General features: G+C 39.4%; 1 pseudogene; it reads right to left on the reverse strand.

Annotated features, from left to right (window-relative positions):
* Nucleotides 1–14,370: 14,370 nt before the first annotated feature.
* Nucleotides 14,371–14,986, reverse strand: LOC141582970 (MRG/MORF4L-binding protein pseudogene; annotated as a pseudogene).
* Between the last annotated feature and the right edge of the window lie 236 nt (nt 14,987–15,222).

Genomic DNA, 15,222 nt, shown 5'->3' on the forward strand with positions numbered 1-15,222 from the left:
TACACCAAAGAGCCTTAAAAGTGGAAGGAGAAAGAGCCATTAACTGCTTTACCACCTTCTACCTCTTCCCCAATCCAACTATCATCAGGTAAAGATAACAAGAAGGAAACGGAGGTTTTGTCTGAGCCCTTTCCTCCAAAATATAAAGGGACAACATAGGTACCACAGCTATGGGTCTTGACTTAAACAACCTGCATTAGAAGGTGAGCTCAGCCTGCCTGGTAATTGAAGATTGTTAAGGCAATCAGGTACATAAAAAGATAAGGAAAAGCATTAGAAGCCAAAGCAGTCATAAGCAAGCAAGCAGGAAGCACTTGCAGACTGGAAAGTTCCTTCAAGCAGGCAGCAGCTACCAGGCTGCAGCAGGAGGGAGTACCACTAGCAAAAACTGGCTGCCAACCAGGACCCACACCACTGCTCTCTAGCTCCTTGGGCAGCCCATGGCAAAATTTTCTATGTTTACGAGATATGTATCACATTGTAATTCTCTGCTAAGGTTGAAGTAACATTTAAGAATTTGTAAGATCTTTTTAAGATAATGGCCACTGTTGTTATTCCAACCCTTCCTCTAACATAATTGTCTTAAAATCCTATTTAGGTAGAATAGTAGCCTCTGAAAGGAAAAAAATTACAGTAAGCCCATGAATTAGTGAGGAACAATTAAAATCCAGCTTTACTCCTCAGTAGAAAAGATTTTCTTCATTTACTGAAAAGTTGCAAAACCTGTTTTCTATTTTAAAGGCAACAATACTAGCACAAGCCTTATTTACTGTTAATTTTCTAAATTTAGATGACAAATTTCAATCAGCTGTAGAAAAGCACTTCACTAATACCTTTCAAGACAAAAACAGAAAAATAAGAGAAAGAAATGGACGGAAAGCATAACTAAGAGAGAGACAAGAAAAGATAAAGATCAGAAATAGAAAGTGAGACTAAGAAAAGACAGAGTGTAACAAGAAGAGAGAGTAGAGAAAGGGAAACAAAGAAAGAAGGAGAAGTAAAGAAAGGAAGAGAAGGAGAAAAACAAAGTTAAGGCATGTTGAAGATTGTCTGTGAAAGTCGTGAAAAATGTTGTAGGAAAGAATTCATGCAGACAAGTTTGTGTAATTTTTGTTTTGAAAGTCTAAGCAAGTTTTAAAACATCAGTTGTAAAAGAAATTCTGTATGTTAACATATTAGCTAAAGATAAAGAAGTATTATCCAGTTTCTCTGTAAACTAAATGTTAAAATAAAGCACAACAGATTTTTCTTAATATACTTACTTGATACTTAACAAAGATAATAAAAAGTCTTTTGGCATAGGCACAACTGCTAGTTTTCAGTACACCAGCACTAGCCTGGAGACTACGTCCTCATCACAGGATGGAAAGAAGACAAAACTCAAGCCAGCATAAGAAAGACTCTGCAGGACCTACAACTCCAGTCAATGCAGCTTCCTCAAACCACACAAGCCCTGGACCTCACCTTAGGAATGCTGAAGAAGACAGTGCTGGAGGCTAAATGGGCCCTACTCCAGATACAGACATCATTCACTTATATCTTTTTTATTCTCTCACTTTGCCTGTACCTGCCAAACTCTATTGAGCCCATCTTCTAAATCAACTTTTTTGGCCCTGTTACTTAGACAGACACCTACTTCCCAGACTATATTAATGTGACTGCTTGGCTAGGAGGGATAGATTTACCTCCAGTGAGGTCCCTGAGTAATGGCACACATGGGATTAAAGTGCCAGATAACACTACATATCATTAAACTATCCTTTCACTGTATGTAAGTTATAAAGATCCTAACCCTTACTGTGTACCTGCCCCAAAACAATATTGCTATATCATGGCAAAGGAAAAGTTGCAACATTCTTAGCCTCAGGTACCCTCAAACCAGGCAATATAATCCATGCTGCTTTCCTAAACATTTCTTTCTGCGCTAAAGATCTAAGTTGGAAAAGTAATGGATTTAACTTGAGCTAAAGATCTGCCATGGGAAACAATCCCATAGCTTCCAGTTAGACAATTATAATGTCTTAGACTGGAACCCCCACAGCTAATTGCAGGGCAGCTTTACTAATGTCTTCATCCATCAGTCAGTTTCATAGCCACATCTCGTACCCCTGTTATTTGGGCTGATGGGGTGATAAGATATCCCAGACCCCACATAAAACTCATGCCACCCGAAGGCACCTTATAGTGCCTGTGACATCTCAGCACCTTCCTTAACACCTGGCATGGAACATGTCATAATTCCATTTGCAACTATACTATAATCGTTATTCATAATCACAGTTATCAGTGCCTGATTTTCGCTACCCACCTGTATGTTTTTTTTTATTGGTGCTAACATTTCCATTCCACCCAAGACTCCAAGTCTGTGACCTGAGTAAAGGGACAATGTTGGATTGCCTCATGTATTACTAATCACAACATATCTCATTCAAAAATTATAAGTGTCATGGAATTAAGGAGACAATCTGAGGCATTCCTGTCAGTCAATTTGAAATGCAATTCGCAAAGTTCTTCTGCCCTTGCCACCTTGAAATGTGCCCTAAGACACCAAAGATTCACAGTTATAATTAATGGTCTTTATAGTCTCAGCCATAGTCATCCTGGCAACTGCAGTGTTGCTGAGTCAGTACAAACAGCTGCTTTTTGTAGATAAACTGGCCAAAAATGCATGTAATGGACTTATATTGCAGCAAAGTATAAATCAGAAACATTCTTGCACATCTGCAAGGCCTCAAAGCTGCTGTGGAATATGTGGGGAAGTGACAGGATGTGCTGGCATTCTGACAGTAATTAAACTATAACTGGGAGCATAAACATATCTGTGTCACTTCTCTACCATGGAATAAATCAATATATAATTGGAATGAGGTTAAACAACACCTCTGGGGAACTTTTCAAGACAATTTAACTTCAGACACAAGCAACTTAAAACTAAAATTTTAAAATCCCTTCATGCTGTAGGTCTAAACAGCCACATGGAAAAGTATGCAAGATCATCTTTCCTGGTTAGAGCCCCATTCCTGGGAGTTACTCTGACTAGGAAAGAATGTTGCTAATTGTACGCATAATTGTCTTATACAATTTGTTAATTCTAGGATGCAAAGTCAGAATAAGAGCAATGACCACCTCACCTGACAGACCCATGGCAGAGCATATCAGTGCCCATCAGTCAACAGAGCCTGATATTAAAAACATAAAAGAGGAAGAAGATGTTGGGGCTCACTCAAGATGGCAGCAGAAATGATTAAAGAAAAGTTATAGAATATAGTCATAAACCTTTTTGGAAGGCCTAAGTGTTTTTTATTACTTTATAATGGTAGCCTTGTTCCTTAAGTTAAATAATTTGGAAAACTCCCACATTCCTTTGTCTCTACTAACTACCTTGTTTACTCATGTTGTGATAACCTAATTTGTGCTAGCCTAACTGACTCCATCTTAGCTGTGAGCCTGACAAGCTCCATCTTAGTTTCTCCCTCCCTCCTGCAACCCCCTCAAGTGAATTACTGGGTTATGCTGTACTCAGAGTCTTGAACTGTTGAGGTTTGGGTCACACTGCTCTCAGTACCTGTATCTGTTGTAACCACATCCTGCTTGGCAAATTTACCTGCTATTGTGAATACTCCCCTTGGTGACTGATTATATGGAAAGTCCCTCCGGCTACCCTCCTTGGTGATTATATGCAGATACACTTGGTAACTCCCTTAGTAACCAACAATCATGAGAACCATTTACCTCCTAGTGAGCAGCTTTGTCCTCTAACTTGCTTGTTCTGCTTCTGTAAAATCCTGCTTAAGCTAGGCTCCACCTTTGCTTGCTAAAAAATGGTGTAAAAGACTTTACTTCCCCTTAATCGGGGTGAAGAGATTTTTTGAGCACAAGCTGACTCTTGGCCTCCAACAATAAGGAACACTCAATTGGAACTCAAAGGGTGATACTTTCCTTCCAACTCTCTTGGTTATAACAATGTAAGCTTTGAGCCAGATGGCCCTCTCATGAGGATTGACCAGAGAAATTATGGTTTAGTGGTGTTTGCTCTGGGCATTAGTACCCAAGCTTTAATCTTTCAAATAACTACTCTCTTAACCATGTTAATTATCCACAAGTGTGTTTGTTGTTAAATCTATACTGAATATTTGTTGTGAAATCTATACTCAAAACCTTTGTTGTTAAATCTATACTGAATAAATGGGAGAAAGGAGAACGAGTTGGACTGTGTAGCTGTGATCTCGCTCTGTAAGAAGTGCACAAACCCCTAATCCACTTGTTCACTGTACTCTGTGTTTGAGTGTATTTATTAATCCATAGAAAAATGAGTGTCTGCAGGACAGACTCCCACAGGTGGTAACCCTGACGTGACCAACGTCACTTGAGATGGGATGGCGAGCCCAGGGACCCATCCAGTAATCTAATAGGAGCATTTGCAGAGACACAAAGGGAAACTACACCCATCTGCATTCCTGGTCAGAGACTTGATGTCTGCAAACCCCGAAGCAATTCCACCTTTTAGTGCTGACCTCACAGACCAACATCCTGGAGACAGTCAAGTCACCTTAGGACTAGATTAGGCCCACACCCACTGGAGCATGTAGTAACAGGTCCACCAACTCTAGCCTCCGCTTTAGACCCAGCATCAGCTATATTACCTGGATCTAACTCCACTCTGATTTATTCCTAGAGGCAATTTTATCATCCCAGAGACCTAACAGAAGTTTATTTTACTTTACTAAAACCAGTCTTAAAATACTGAGAAGGGGATTTTCTTCTTCAAATAATTAGGCACAAACACAAGATTATATGATAACAGCAAAAAACTCAAACGATACCACTAAAAAGAACTCATAAAATCCATAAACATAAAATCCAATCCAACAAATGCAACGTACATATGCACATTACATTAAACATAATTCAAAATAATAATCTTAAACTCATTGAAATGTAAGAAAACAGACAACCAAACGAAATTAAGAAAATATGTGAACAAAATTAGAAGTTTAATATTAATTTTTTTAATTAAAAAGAACCCAACAGATATTCTAAAATTGATTTTAAAAATGACAAAACTGAAAAATACAATAGCACTTCAACAACAGACTCAAGCACACAGAAGAATTACTGACCTCAAAGACAAGTTATTTTTAATTATCCAGTTAAGGGAACAAAAAGAAAAAAATTAAGAATGAAGAAAGTATAAGATGTCTATTAAACGGCATCAAATGTACTAATTATGGGAGTACCAAAGGAAAAAAAAAAAGAGAGACTCAAAGGGACAGAAAGCTTATTTTAAAAGATACTGTGTGAAAGTTTCCCAAATCTTGAAAGAGATATATACATATCAATTCAGGAGCCTCAAATATACAGAGAGCTCATCCATGTTTATGGTTTGGAAGATTCATATTAAGATAGTCATTTTTACTAAATTGATCTACAGATTCAAAGATAACTCTTTCAGTTCTAGGAGGCTTTCTTTTTTCCTGCCAGAGATTAACAAGAGTATACTATAATGTGGTAACCAAAAATCTTTACCGTAGTGAAAACAAATTTGAGTATTTGTACTTCACAATTTCAAACCATACAATGAAGAGACATATTTTGGTCCTCAGAGAAGAATAAACATATGTCCATGGGATAGAAGTGAGAGCACAGAAATAAACTCTTATAATTTGTATCTATTGTTTTTCAAAAACAGTATCAAGGAACTGCAATGCAAAAAGGATGGCACTTTTTCCTTTTTTTAATAGATGAGCTCTTGCTGTGTTGCCCAGACTGGCCTCAAATTCCTGGGTTCAAGTGATTCTCCCATCTTACAATTTCAAGTAGTGGACGCTATAGGTGAACACCATTGTGCCTGGCAAGATACACTTTCTAACAATGTTAAATGTGAATATTCGCCAAATGGTGACCTAAGTAAAGGACCATATTAATAATGATGTATATAGACTACAATAACTCACTCTGTGGATATGTTAGCCTCTTTCCCCAGTCACTCCTGTAATTGCCAACAGGCCTTGGAATAAAATAGCCATAGTGGCAGAGATTGATACTATGCATGGACCCACAGAAATAAATTATAGTCTCATAATCTGATTAGATTACAGTCTTGGCTGAGTGCTCAAATCTGCAGCAAGGAAGATGATCACTGAGCCCCAATATTCTATCATTCTCTAGAATAATCAATCAGCTAGTTGATAGCTGGTCATATTGAGCCACTTACATTTGGAAGAGTTAGCACTTTGTCATTACTTATTACTTTACTCTGAATGTGAATTTGCCTTGAATGATACAATGCTTTAGCGAAAAACCCTATCAGCAGATTTACAGAGTGCCTTACCCAGCATTACTTCTGATAAGAAGTTAGTTTCACAGCAATTCGTGTGGCAACAGACCCATGCTAACTTTGTTTACCAATCTAACCAGACTCTATCATTTTGAAGCTACTAATGGAATGCCTTTTGAAATTTCAGTTACAATGCTACATAGGTGTGAAAACTCTGGGGCTAAGGATGCAGTACCTGCTTCAAATTAGAATCCAATAGATAGTGCTGTTTATCCTATTGCAACAGTTCTTTAATTGAGGTATAGAAATACTGTTGGTTATTCTCACTATTCCCTCAATAAAATAAAATATTAAATATTTAAAAACTGCTTTCCATTTCAGTTTGCTTTGAGCTTGATTGGACTAGAGATCTTAGTTCCAACTGGAGGCATTCCAGCAGAAATACAGTGACTGTATTAAACTAGACGTTGAGACACCCACCAGACCACTTTGGGCTCTTCCTGCCTCTAAGTAAACATGCAGAGAAGGGAATTACTATATTGGCTAGCATGATTCATTTTAGCCATTGAAAAGAAATTGAGCTCCAGCAGCATATTTAGGGGGCATAAAATGATAGGTTAGGAATACTGAAGACACTATATAATATCTCTTAGTACTTCCACACCTGTGGTTAATGTCCTTAGTGACAACTACCCAATTAAGTTAGTTATGCTAGTTGTCCAAAACCTCAGAAATTAAAAAACTAGATCATCACATACCAGGAAAAGAATAAAAAATAGCTCCATGTTTTCCAAGAACAATGACATAAAATGGATCATGGAACAGGTAATAATAAATAATAGTTATATAACTGTGGCAGAAATGAGACTTGTAGTAGTGTAGAGTTGCAAAGAGAATGTTTCTATGTTTCTGTATAAAGTTTTCTGAATAAATATAACTAAAATATGCATCCCAAAGTAAAATGAGAGCTATAAGCTTAACTTACTAATGTATAGATAAAACTGCAGATATATTAATACTTATCTACCTTCAAAGGTATGTTCACATTTCAGTGAGAGATGAGATCCATAACCATCTTGTATTGTATTGTATATCCAATGCTTGTATTGTAAAGATTAAATTTCCTGTGAAGAAATCTCTCTACATTCAATAAACCTAAAAAATGAAGTAAGAAATCTATATAAAGAGCAATGTCTTTCACTCTTCTTTTAGGAAGGGATGAGAACAATATGAATATAAACACCCAGATACATTTTCCTTGGTATCTATGCCTGGCTCTCGTAGCATTAGCCCAAAATAATGCATTAGGATATGTAACTCAAGTTGTTATTCAGAGAAGCATACCTTTGTTATTTACTCTAAAGTAAATAATAATTTATTCAGTCTTCTCCACAAATTTTGTGTATTCAGGATAATATTAACAAAGATCACCATAAAAACTTACAAATAAGCAGGCATAGTGGCTCACACCTATAATGCCAGCTACTCAGATGACTGAATTAGAAGAATCTTTTGAGTAGTGTAATTCAGTCTGCCAGGGTAACACAAGATGATCCCATCATCCATCACCCCAACAAAAGTCAAAACCCAAAAAGGAAACCAACAATCCTTACAACTTATACCAGAAAGGAGTCTTGATTTAGACCACCAAGAAAGGAGTTTTGGACCTCAGGCAAGAAAGTATTCAGGCAAGTCCACGAAGTAAATTGAAAGCACATTTATTAGGAAAGTAAGGGAATAAAAGAATGGCTACTCCACAAGCAAAGCAATGGCATGGACTGATTGCTTTAGTACACCTAAGGGAGATGGTTCTTCTCCCTTTTAGAACATACAGGGTAACTTCCTGATATTGCCATGGCATCTTTCATCTCCTTATTATCTTTCATAACATGTTAGTAATAGTTTACTTTATATCTCTCTTTGTTAAGTTAGCCTGGTTTAGCTAAACATGTCAAGCATAAGATGGATAACTAAGAGACAGAACTTTATATAATTTTGTGGAAAGAGTCACATGTATTCTGTACAACATGCGTCATTATTGCACATTAGGAAAAGATATAATGCCTTATTTTTTGGAATTAAAGAGAATGAATTAAAGATATTGCACATGGGTGCTAATTTACAAATAGGTTGGTCTATTGTGTGTCAATTTGGCTAGGCTTGACAACATATCCTAGTAGATTTTTCTTGTATTTTTCCACTTAGTATGGATTATATGCTTTGAGTTTGGTTGGACTGGAGATCTTATTTCCAAATGGAGGAATTTCAGCAGGAAAAACAGTGACTATGTTGAACCCCCTTGTAAAAGTTGGAGGCCTGTTGTGGGAGACATCGACTATTTTGTAGCACACACACTATTGCTGATCTGCTGGTTAACCTTGTTGGCACAAAGCAGCATCTGGCACTGAAAATGTTCCTACTCCTCCAGTATCTTTCTTCAGTTTTCTCTGATTACTGAGCCAGGCATTTGTGTAATTACCCCTGTGACAAATGGCCCTAGTTGACAGCATGCCCATATCATCAGAGACAAAGAGAACAGACATGAGTTTAAATTGATCCTTGTGTGTTATCAGTTCATGGCTGTGAGTTCCCACTCACAGTCACAAAATTCCAGTAGTTGATTATCTTCCCTTTCTGATCACTATCCTATGAATTTCAGACTCCTACACTGAAGACACTTGCAGTGACTTCTTAGCCAGATTTCATAATTGTCTAAACAAATTCCCTGTTTCTGCTTCTTGGGTTAAACACTAAGTAACCTAAATATATGTGTAGATCTATAGAATAAAATGGAAACTTCAGAAATAAGAATTTCATTTAAGGGCATTTCTTTTTTACAATGACACAAAGAAAATTAGTGTAAACAGATTGTCTTTTTAACAGAATTACTTAGAAAATTGGATATATACAAGCAAAATGTAGACCTTCACTTCACACTACACACACACACACATACCTTAAAATAAATAATAAATCTTTAAAACCTTTAGAAAAAATTCGTATGGCTTTCAAAAATTTTTAGGTATGACCCCCAAATTCTGTTCTTAAAAAATTGATACGGTTATGCTTCATGAAAATTAAAGTTATATAATTTTTGGTTTTAAAGCTAAAACAATTTAAAGCTTTTTTAATTTAAAATGTTTGTCCTTCAAAGCCACTATTAAGAAAATAAAACACTAGCAAAGACTTGGAGTAAATATTTAAAAATTATATATCTGACCAAGAGTTCTTGTCTGTAACATCTATTAAGAAACATGTAAACATATAAAGAACAAAAAACACTTTAAAGGTGAGAAAAAATTTTGATGTATATTTCAAAAGAAGCTATATCAGTAGCTAATTGGCATTATTAAAAAGATCCTCAAAGTCACGTAAGAAAGAATGTTGTATTAGTTTGTTATGGCTGTCATAACAAAGTACCACAGTGGCCCACAAGATAAGCCACTCAAAGTTCTCAGGGATGAAAGTCTGAGATCAAGATGCCAGCAGGTTAGGTGTCTACTGTGGCCTTTCTGCTTGGCCTACGGATGGCTTAATTTCTCTGTGTCCTCGCATGATCATTTATCTTTTTTTTTTTTTTTTTTTTTTTTTTTTTTGAGACGGAGTTTCTCTCTTGTTACCCAGGCTGAAGTGCAATGGCGCGATCTCAGCTCACCGCAACCTCTGCCTCCTGGGTTCAGGCAATTCTCCTGCCTCAGCCTCCGAGTAGCTGGGATTACAGGCATGCGCCACCATGCCCAGCTAATTTTTTGTATTTTGAGTAGAGACGGGGTTTCACCATGTTGACCAGGATGGTCTCGATCTCTTGACCTCGTGATCCACCCACCTCAGCCTCCCAAAGTGCTGGGATGACAGGCTTGAGCCACCGCGCCCGGCATGATCATTTATCTTTACGTACATGTAACTGATGTCCTTTTCTTCTCTTGTAAGGACACCAATTACATTGTACTAGAGACTCAACTGTGGCTTCATTTAACTCTAATTACTTCTTAAAACTCCCTGTTTTAAAACAGAGTCATATTATGGGTTTAGGTTCAACATTTAAACTTTGGGATGTAATTCAGTTCCCTCAGAAAGGCAAGTGTAGGATTATGGAATTATACATGATTATGGAATTACATACATAAAAATTAAATTACCAATTTGAAAGTGTTATAAAAAAATTCAAGTAAAAGAAGTAGAGATGAGTTAAAGTAATATTATCAGATAAGAAAAATGAATAAAATATTTTCATGAATGTACTCCAGTCTAATTAAATTCTGTTGTGTCCAATCATAAGAAATATTTTAGTGGAATTAAAATTAGCCACTGGCATTCTTAACACAAAAAGCTTTTAGCAAGAGGGAGTAAACATGCCACTTTCAAGTGAAACATTCAGGTATTCCATTGGGACCAATCAAGAAAGGCACCTCGGTCTAAGGAGGAAAAAAACAAGGCACAATGATGGCCCCCAGCTGAGAATGACAGGGAGCCAGTGGATCCTCCCATGCCCAGTGAAGCAGTGAATGAATGAACCTGAGAACTCCTGCTTCTCCCAAAGATCTTTGTAACACTTGGGTCAGGAGATCCCCTCAAGAACCCACTCCACCAGGGCCTGACCCACAGAACCATGTGGAGTCTAAGCAGGGCAGTCACTCAGACACATGTGGAGACACAGGAGCGTTTGATACCAGGACTTTGTAGGCTCCCCAGCAACAGAAGATGCAACTGTGGCAAAGCAGAAGGTTAGGGTCCCATACATACACCTAAGAAAGAGGCTGAATCCAGGGGCATCTGCTGACTGAGCAGTAAAAGTCTACAGTACCTACTTTCCTGGCACCTCACAGGAAAAAGGCCCATTGGCTTAAAATTTCAGGGAACCATTTGCAGAAGCATTATACCTCTGTGATACAGAGCTCCCATGGGAGAGTGGGCAAACATCTTTGCTAAATTCAAAGCCCCAGTCACTGTTGCCTTAGGTCTCCAACATGACTGAGGTAACTAATGGTTCCCCAGCATACCCTGGCAACTCCATAGAGACGTGGTCAGACTGCTTATTCATATGTATCCTGTATCCCATTTTTATTCATTGCATGGAATCTCCCAGTGGGTATTTCTAATCACTGTCATTAGTATTTTCCAGCTGACAGAGGTTTCCTTTCTTTTTCTTTCCTTCTTTCCTATTTTCCTTCCTTCCTTCTTTTCTTTCTTTCTTTCTTTCTTTCTTTCTTTTTTTTTTTTTTTTTTTTTTGAGACGGAGTTTCGCTCTTGTTACCCAGGCTGGAGTGCAATGGCGCGATCTCGGCTCACCGCAACCTCCGCCTCCTGGGTTCAGGCAATTCTCCTGCCTCAGCCTCCTGTGTAGCTGGGATTACAGGCACGCGCCACCATGCCCAGCTAATTTTTTGTATTTTTAGTAGAGACGGGGTTTCACTAGGTTGACCAGGATGGTCTCGATCTCATGACCTTGTGTGATCCACCCGCCTCGGCCTCCCAAAATGCTGGGATTACAGGCTTCAGCCACCGCGCCTGGCCTCTTTCTTTCTTTCTTTCTTTCTTTCTTTCTTTCTTTCTTTTTTTTTTTTTTTTTTGAGACAGGGTCTGGATCTGTCTCCCAGGCTAAAATGCGATGACATAATCTTGGTTCACTGTAGCCTCCACCTCAGCCTCCTCAAGTAGCTGGGACCACAGGTATATGCTACCATACCTGTCTAAGTTTTGTATTATTATTATTTGTTTTTGAGATGGAGTCTGACTTTGTTGCCCAAGCTGGTCTCAAAATCCTCAGCTGAAGCAATCCACCTGCTTCAACCTCCCAGAATGCTGGGATTACAGGTATGAGCCACAGCACCTGGCCCCCAAGAAAAGTTTCAAACCTCCCTGGGAGAAAGCTATCTTGGACACGTGGGCTTCCATCTTTACAGTTTGGGTGTCCTAACTATTCTAGCCTTCAGGCGTTGAATAATTCAAAGGGACTTGGAGCTAAAGTGAACCCCCAGCTTAGCACACCTGGTCCATGAAAACAGGGCCAGTAAACTGCTGTTTTAAACAGGTCCCCAATCCCATTCCTCTCACTGGATAAAACCTTCCAACTGCGGTCTACAGCTCCTTTTGCTGGTATTTTTTCCAGCGAACAGAGATTTCAAATCTCCCTGGGACAGAGCTCCCAGAAGAAGGGGCAGGCAATCTTTGCTTTTTCACAGACTTTACTGTTGGTATCTTCAGGTATTGGAAAATGTAAAGTGATTAGGCCTTAAGCAGAGCCCGAGATACTGCAACAGACCTACAGAAAAGTGGTTGCACTGCTACCTGGGAACTGAACATTTTTCTCAGCACAACATGGCACATACTCTAAAATTGGCCAAATACTTGGACATTAAAAAAAAAACAAACAACAACAACAAAAAAAACCGGCCAGGTGCAGCAGCTCACACCGGTAAACCCAGCACTTTGGGAGGCTGAGGCAAGCAGATCAAGAGGTCAAGAGATCGAGGTCATCCTGTCCAACATGGTGAAACCCTGTTTCTACTAAAAAATACAAAAATTAGCTAGGCATTGTGGTGCGCACTGGTAGTTCCAGCTGCTTGGGAGGCTGAAGCAGGGGAATTGCTTAAACCCAGGAAGCAGAGATTGCAGTGAGCAGAGATTGTGCCACTGCACACTCCAGCCTGGCCCCTGGTGATACAGTGAGACTCTGTCTCAAAAAAAAAAAAAAAAAAAAAACCTCATCAAATTCAAAAGAACCAAAATCATACCAAACACAGCCTTCAACCAAATCAGCTGCAAAACTCAACCCAAGGAAACTAAGAACCACAATAAAACAATACAGAAGCTGAAGGACTAAATAGTTCATGTTAAAAATAACCTAACAGACCTGAAAGAACTGAAAAACATAAAACACAATACAAAACTTGTACAATGCAATCACACATATTAACAGTAAAATAAACCAGGCTGACAAAAGAATCTCAGAACTTAAAAACTAGCTTTCTGAAATAAGACAGTCAGACAAAAATAAGAAAAAAAGAATGACAAGAAATGAACAAAAGCTGTGAGAAATATGCAATTATATAAAAAGGCCAAGTCTAGGAATCACTGCCATCCGCAAATGGAACAAGCAAACAGCTTGGAATGTATTTCAGGACACTTCCATAAAAATTTCTTTCTTTTTCCTTTTTTTTTTTTTTGGATTTTTCTCTGCTTTAATGGTCACAGTGTCACAAAGGTGACATCTCAGTGGCACCGGGGGTGGCCGCTGCTTCCTCACCAGCCCAAGAGCTGCATGTCCTGGCTCTCACCCATTTGGTCTGTTTGCAAGTGACTAGATCATACAAAAATAACCGCTACAAATTCTCTGTATCTGGCATATAAAAATTGACCAAAAACTGTCTCTTAAAGCAAAACATGTCAGAAAAAATACAACACAGGTTTAACTTCTGTAGTACTTTGTTCATATAAAACGCTAGTAAAATAGGCTTCTTAAAAATTAAATAGTGAAATACCAACCAAATTATATAGATTGTTACAGTACAAGTGAATGAGGCCAAATATCTTAGTTTCCCAGGAGAAGGGGCCATCAGGGCATGCCATGGGGGGTGACAGGAAGGTCGTGTTCTGGTGTCACAGTCAGTGCAGAGGTTTGCAGCAGGACAAACAGATGGAAAGAACTGAGTCATACAGGGAAGACCAGTGGCTCCCTCAAGGAAGAGTGAGGTCATGTTTTTATTGCTTGCTAATCCGAGGTTTTCCCCTGGCCCAGTGCCCCTCTAGGTAGCCTGGGTCCTGAATGCTGCAGCCCATGTGGAGCGGATACATGTCACACCAATAAGCCACGGGGAAGGCATGCTGCTCCGGAGAGGAGCACAAGACTTCAGAGCCCTAGGTATCGGAGCTGGATTGATCCTGGCCCTTCTGGTCCACCAGGGTCCCACACGGTCCAATTGACACACACATTTCCCCGCTGATGATCACATTCACCTGAGAACCTAGGGCGGGCAGGGCTCACAGCACTGCGACAATGTCACTGTGGCTTGGGGGTGGCACTGAGACCCAGCCGACCCCCTCAGTGACCAGTCTCTTTGCCTGATTCTCTGCTGCCACCAGGTCCGAGCGGTCTACCTTCGGTGCCGCTTGACCGCGCTGGAACCGGAGGGGTTGTTGTTCATGGTCAGGACTTTGTCAGTCACCTGGCTGCGCTTCCGCTTGTCTGTTCCTTCTTTGCACTCCATGTCCGAGGAGTTCTTATCTTTGTCTTTGCTGGATTTTTCTGTTGCTTTCCCCAAGCTCCTTGAAAATGAAAAAACGTCGTCAGTCCCACTGTGGGGGTCCACGTCGTCCTTCATCTCCTCTTTCATCTCCTCTTCTATCATCACTTTTCCTTCTCGGACCTCCTGAATTATCTCTTCTGGAAGGATGAAGTTCCTCTCTGAATTCGGAAACGGAAGAATCTCAGACTCATGCAGGGCCTTCAGGTCTTACATAGTGCTCAGATGATCCCAGATGACCTTGGATGGGACCTGCCACCCTATGTTCTGGCTGAACTTCTACTGGATACAAATCATGTAAAACTGTCAGTTCATACCGACGGGCTTGTGGTCCAGCATGGCGTGGAAGAGGCACACCTCCACCTCGAGGCTCCACACCACCTTCTCCTCCACCTGGCTGATGGCCGCCTCCCCGGGGCCCTTGTCGCCCGTGGATCCCCCCCCCACCCACCTTGGCCTCTCCCATGGCTTCATCTTCTTCTATATATATCATTTTACCTTGAGCAATAAAGTATTATCTACTTACAAAAAAATGTCTTGACCTTGTTCGATAAGCCAACAAATTCGGAAAATACAGAAAAACCTTGTAAGATTCTGTATAAGACCATCCCAAGACACATAATCATCAGATTTTCCAAGAACAGAATGAAAGAAAGTATGCTCAAGGCAACTAGAGAGAAAGGTCAGGTTACCTATAAAGAG

Source organism: Saimiri boliviensis, chromosome Y, assembly GCF_048565385.1.
Source record: "Saimiri boliviensis isolate mSaiBol1 chromosome Y, mSaiBol1.pri, whole genome shotgun sequence".
NCBI lineage: Eukaryota > Metazoa > Chordata > Mammalia > Primates > Cebidae > Saimiri > Saimiri boliviensis.